Genomic DNA, 7,203 nt, shown 5'->3' on the forward strand with positions numbered 1-7,203 from the left:
TGTGTTCATTAAGTATGTGACAGTAGGAGATGGTGAGGAGGGTCACTTTGCTGTACAACAGTGCCCTCTGGTGGTTATCTTCCTGTCAGATGGCCACGGTACAGTATGTCGATTGACAAACTCCCTGCTCTATATTGTAGTTGTAGTAGCTACACAGATAGTATCCAGTGTATCTTTTCCAGTATCAGTGTATCTTCAGATTAAGCTTGGTAAATAGTTTGCATTGCAACTAGAAAATACAGAAGGGTGTGATTCTTTGTACTGTGCTGGTTTGTTAGTTATCTTGGTAAGTAATGAAACACTAGTTCTCCCCTGATATCACAAAAGTTTTAAAAAATTAAACATCCTTTATGTACACCTGCACAATATTTTACGCAAAAATAAATGACTTATGCCCCTCTTTATGTTCATATAATTTTTCTTGGTTGTAAGTGAGCACATTTCCCCCCAGGGGGAGCTCTGGTCAAATAGTTGGGTTTTAGTGCAATTCCACATGACTTATGTATCGACAACAGGGAGGCTGTATCATAAAACATAAAACATTGGGATCCACCTGTGACCCTATCTTCTCATCTCTTCTATCAGGCAGTCAGTTACCTCCTTTTAGAATGTTTAAATACTCATAATCCGTTCAGAAAGCAGTTTTACCCTCCTTGGGCCTACAAATCAGCTAAGCATCACTGTACTCTGTATGTTGTACTTTATTTGATGCCGAGAGATGGGAGGAATGCAGTCGTTTCATTCAGAGGATTCAGATGCAAATATCAGTTTGACTGTGTCGCAATGCGGCCGGAAATCATAGACTGAGAAAATGCTCTCACTCACAGCTGTGACCACAATCTCTTCTCTTCCCATAATTGACTGCACCTGTCTTTTCGAATGGACAATATTTGATTTGATTGCTCCAACATAATGAGAGGGCTAATGCCTGCGATATTGAAAATGCCCTTAGCAATTTCAATATTCCTTCATAACAGATCATTAGATGGTAATTTAGTTTCAGTCATTAGGTTTGGCTGAACAGTGGTGGTCTGGTATGGAATCCATCACTATTGCTGCCAAATCTAACAGGTGCATAGAATGTAATGCATGTTTGAGAAAAGCCCAAACAGATCACAGAACTTTGTATTGGCCGATGATCATGCAGCTCATTAGTCATACTCATTATTCAACCTACTGCTCTCCTGAAAAGCTAAGTACCTGACTCATTTCATCCATCTTTGTATTTGTGGTTGCAGTAATTTCATTGAAATGACATGGAAACAAAGTTGATTCAACCGGTGTGTGCCCAGTGGGTTGTTTGTTTAAGTAAATAGGAAATTCAAAATGGCAGCCAATAAAAATTCAAATAATTATGCAATAGTCAAGACAGTCCAGAAACCCACAATCAATGCTATCTTCATGTGCAGCACAACACAGTGGAAGAATACAGTGTCAGGATTCCGCGACTGCTCGTTGCAGGTCTGTGGGTCTTCATTATTGCTATTATTTGATTTTTCAGAGGTAGTTGCCTGTGTTGGAAGAATGTGTCCTCTAACTGACAAGTTTAGTGTTCACTATTGCTAGCTAGAGATATAACACAACAGAACTTTACATGTGATACAATTTCATAGATCAGATTGAATACAGCTGGAACTGACACAGTATTGCCTGATGTTTGCATATTTGTGTGACAACTTCCGTTCAGGGTATTATCCAATTGTACCTGCCTATACTATTGTGCCTTTGTACTAACACTTAAAATCAAGGTAAGTGAATTGTTGATTTATGATACCACGTTAATCTAACTCCTCGTGATGTCTCAGCTGTTGCTCTTTAGTCAATTAAAGAGAAATGCATCAGCCATGATAGGAATCTTGGGCAAATGATCATCTAAATTCAAGTTCATTTGTCATAGAGAAGACTTATACATTTCATCTCTGGTCCATCTCTTTATTGCTCGTAAGGGACCTTTTAGGATTAAAAAAAATGGAGACATTAATGATCACACACGGATTCAAAATTGACATCCATTTCACAAAATGTAGTTACCTTTGCTCCACTGTGCAGCTCCTCCCCAAGCCAAGCTATCAGTGCATGGGTAGTAGAAGGCAAAGAAGGGGTTAACTCATGAATGACTGGTGCCATTACCGTGACCCCAAATGACTCTGACCCCAGAGCCAAACCAAAGAAAGAAAACAGGATTTATTTGGATAGAATTTGTTCCTATAAAAATGGCTCTTTTATTGGGAGACCTGATGGCTATCAGACTTCTTAGATGGCAACTGACTTTATGGTGCTCCTGATTGGTCAATGATCAAAGCCTGAACCTTGTTTGACTCTATCAGGCTGCAGCTTGATCTCAGGAAAGATTTACATAGGGCCATTTAAAGGGAGATTGAGCAGAGCGTTAACTGGTAACTGCCAATTGACGACAAAGAGCAGATACTGCACAGCGCTGTCATGTTAAGAGTTTATTGCACAAGTGAAATCCTATTGGCATGTCCTCAGGCAGACGCTATATCCTATGATACTGTGCTTGGTCTAGAGTTGTTATGGAAGAATAGCAAAGATGTGCTTTCTATATAAGTCAGTTGCATTTTGTACAATTGATACTTGGTTCTGAGTTGCATGATAAGGGGGAAAAACACTTTCATGTAGAAGTTAATACATTTTACTCTGTAGAAGGTAGAAATCTTCCCCCTCAGATGGAGTAAAAAAAAATACATTAAATTAAATTGCATGCTGCCACTTTTTGGCAGAAGTGATGAATTGATGAAATAAAATGGGAAATATTTGGTTCTGGCAGTTCAAAAGCTCTAGCGAGGCACAGTCATGTATTGCATCTGCCTTTCCTCTGGTGACAGATGTCCTGATCAAACCTAACCTGCTGCATTGAAATCCACTCTACTTCCCATATCATCCTACAAAGTAACCCTTATCCCTTCACCCGAAGCATCAGTCATCATTTACCCCCAAAATGATACCTAGACTAGTCCCAGTTCTGTTTGTGCTGTCTTGCCATTGATCATGCCAGGAGTTGGCAAGACAGCAGAAACATATCTGGGACCAGGCTAAATGATCTCCACTTCCAAAGGGTACATCACTGTATGGATATAGTCGTGCCACTGACAAGACCATCTGCAAGAGTGGAGTTGCTGCTTCTCAGGAGTCTGCTATGTGTTTGTTGAATTCCCAATTAATTCCACTCTCTTGTCTCTCAGCGGCAGCGGCTGTCTTTTTCAATCATCCTTCTCTAACAGACAGGTCAGGACAGGCTCAGCTGGCCTAGGAGTTTCAATCACAGAAAATAATTGGAAGTTTTGGGTCCTTATTTAAAATGTTAAAGTTAGATTGACTTGAGATCAATGGTTTATGTATATACTAGATGACTGTATTGGGCGCTGTGTCGAAGCCTCCATCTTGGCACTCCCCCACCATTGTAAAAAACATTTTGGAAGCTATAGAAATGCATTTATTCATGTCTACATTCATTTTTGAAACATGTATTCTATTACAGACACCTTAATGCATACTTTAAATTATATTATGTGAGCTAAACATACAAATGACGTTTTTTTTAAATATGTTTGGTAAAAATCCTTAAAGTATAATATTCGAGATGACTAATGTCTACTACTGTTGCCACTATAGCAAAATAATACTTAAATAAATGTAATTTTGTCCTTGAAACATTTAATTGAAATATTGTAGAATTCCATTCATTCCTATGGAGAGCTGCTTCAAAGCGTATCAATGGCCAATACATAAGATCAGCAGTCTAGGGTTTATATACATCGTTGGTCGAGACAGTTGAGCAAAACAGACCCTTAGAAAATATTTACTAGAAGGGACAAAGCCCCTCAGACTGTGTCTTGACCAATGGGTAGTCTATTTCTATGGACAGACCACCCATTCTGGGCAGTACTCCATTCTCTCCCCCCACAGTTTGGACCTCAGGTTGAATGAAGACAGTTGTCTAACGTAATATCTGTTATACATCTCTGGATCCATAACGGGGAGGGATTCATATATCAGTTTAAATCAAACTGATTCGCCACATAACGTTTTCCAATCTTCCCCTTGGATTGTTTCCCATCCCATAACTGAAAACAAAACCTGAACAGAAACCTCATCTGTCCTTCTTTCCCTCTTTTATTTGCTGGAGAAATACGTAGCTGACAGTTACCCAAAGCAGTACCGCAGACAATATGAGCAAAGCCGTTACGAACTGTATACCTTGCCAGTGTTATTACACTCACTGCACTCCTGATGATACTTGTAGTTGTACTATCATCATGATCATAGATAAACGTAGGAATACAGACTTCAGGAATAACACAATGTTGAACAGCTTGGAAGTTGTACCATACGTGTTTCAGCAGTCAAAAGCCAGTGATATTCTCTATGGGGGAATATACAGTAAGAGGCGGGGCAAAGGTTTCAGTGATAACTGAATAATGTCTTATCTTCTCTGGCACACCTACGTGGGGAAGTTTGGTCAACAAGCCATACTAGCCCTCTGATGTCATAAAGTGTAGTTGTCTCCCTGTTCTGATGGATGTTTGATGTCTGTTTCTCTTGTCCAGTTTTCTCTCCATCTACTGTGGGTGTTGGTGTGTGTCCTCTTCCTCCCTTCTCTCTCTCCTTCTCACTCCTTCTCTCTCCTTCTCTCTGAACACCAGGAGAGAGAATACCAGAGCAGGTTCTCTGAACACCAGGAGAGAGAATACCAGAGCAGGTTCTCTGAACATGCTTAGACCAGCTGGCAAGTGTCTTCACTGATATTTTCAAACTCTCCTCGCCCTAGTCTATAATCCCAAAAACTTTCAAACCATTGTCCCTGTTCCCAAGAGCTCCAAGGGAACCTCCCTAAATGACTATCGTCCTGTAGCATTCACATCTGTAATTATGAAGTGCTTTGAGAGGCTGGTCATGACAGACATCAACACCATCATCCCAGACACCCTAGACCCACTCCAGTTCGCATACCGCCCCAACAGATCCACAGACGACGCAATCTCAATTGCACTTCACACTGACCTCTCCCACCCGGACAAGAGGGGAAATAACTATGTGAGAATTCTGTTCATAGATTACAGCTCAGCGTTCAACACAGTCCCCTCCAAGCTCATAACCAAGCTAGGGAACCTGGGACTGAAACCCTCCCTCTGCAACTGGATCCTGGACTTTCTGATGGGCCGGCCCCAGGTGGTGAGGGTAGGCAACAACACTTCCGCCACGCTGACCCTCAACAAGGGGGCCCCTCATGGGTGTGTGCATAGTACCCTCCAGTACTCCCTGTTCACCCACAACTGCATGGCAGCTAACGACTCCAACACCATCATCAAGTTTGCTGATGGCATGATGTGGCAGGCAGACGGCGATGAGTCAGCCTACAGGGAGGAGGTCAGAGACTTGGCAGTGTGGTGCCAGGACAACAACCTCTCCCTCAACGTCAGCAAGACCAAGGAGCTGATCGTGAGCTATAGGAGAGCACACTCCATCCACATCGACAGGGCTGTTGTGGAGCAGGTCGAGAGCTTCAAGTTCCTTGGTATCCACATCACTAAGGACTTAACATGGTCCATACACACCCGCACCGTCGTGAAGAGGGCATGACACCACCTTTCCCCCTTCAGAAGGCTGAAAAGATTTGGCACGAGCCCTCTGCTCCTCAAAGTTTTACAGCTACACCATCAAGAACATCTTGACTGGCTACATCACTGCTTGGTGTGCCAAACGCACTGACCTCGAATGCAAAGCTCTACAGCAGGTGGTGAGTGCTCAGTACATCACTGGGTACGAGCTCCCTGTCATCCAGGACCTCGATATTAGGCTGTGTCAGTGGAAGGCCCGAAAAATTGCCAAAGGCTTCAGCCACCCAAGCCATAGAATGTTCACTCTGCTACAGTCATGCAAATGGTACCAGAGCATCGTCTCCTGGACCAACAAGCTCAGAGACAGATTCTACCCCCAAGCCATAAAACTGCTAAATAGGCATAAGAGTGCTAAATAGTTCATTAAATGGTTATAGCTCCACATTGATCTGGGACTGGTACTCCCTGTATATAGCTCCACATTGATCTGGTACTGGTACTCCCTGTATATAGCTCCACATTGATCTGGTACTGGTACTCCCTGTATATAGCTCCACATTGATCTGGTACTGGTACCCCCTGTATATAGCTTCACATTGATCTGGTACTGGTACTCCCTGTATATAGCTCCACATTGATCTGGTACTGGTATTCCCTGTATATAGCTCCACATTGATCTGGTACTGGTACTCCTGTATATAGCTCCACATTGATCTGGTACTGGTACTCCCTGTATATAGCTCCACATTGATCTGGTACTGGTACTCCTGTATATAGCTCCACATTGATCTGGTACTGGTACTCCCTGTATATAGCTCCACATTGATCTGGTACTGGTACTCCCTGTATATAGCTCCACATTGATCTGGTACTGGTATTCCCTGTATATAGCTCCACATTGATTTGGTACTGGTACTCCCTGTATATAGCTCCACATTGATCTGGTACTGGTACTCCCTGTATATAGCTCCACATTGATCTGGTACTGGTACTCCCTGTATATAGCTCCACATTGATCTGGTACTGGTACTCCCTGTATATAGCTCCACATTGATCTGGTACTGGTACCCCCTGTATATAGCTTCACATTGATCTGGTACTGGTACCCCCTGTATATAGCTCCACATTGATCTGGTACTGGTACTCCCTGTATATAGCTCCACATTGATCTGGTACTGGTATTCCCTGTATATAGCTACACATTGATCTGGTACTGGTACCCCCTGTATATAGCTCCACATTGATCTGGTACTGGTACTCCCTGTATATAGCTCCACATTGATCTGGTACTGGTACTCCCTGTATATAGCTCCACATTGATCTGGTACCTGTACTCCCTGTATATAGCTCCACATTGATCTGGTACCTGTACTCCCTGTATATAGCTCCACATTGATCTGGTACTGGTACTCCCTGTATATAGCTCCACATTGATCTGGTACTGGTACTCCCTGTATATAGCTCCACATTGATCTGGTACTGGTACTCCCTGTATATAGCTCCACATTGATCTGGTACTGGTACTCCCTGTATATAGCTCCACATTGATCTGGTACTGGTACTCCCTGTATATAGCTCCACATTGATCTGGTACTGGTACTCCCTGTATATAGCTCCACATTGA

This window comes from Oncorhynchus tshawytscha, linkage group LG14 (assembly GCF_018296145.1).
Source record: "Oncorhynchus tshawytscha isolate Ot180627B linkage group LG14, Otsh_v2.0, whole genome shotgun sequence".
NCBI lineage: Eukaryota > Metazoa > Chordata > Actinopteri > Salmoniformes > Salmonidae > Oncorhynchus > Oncorhynchus tshawytscha.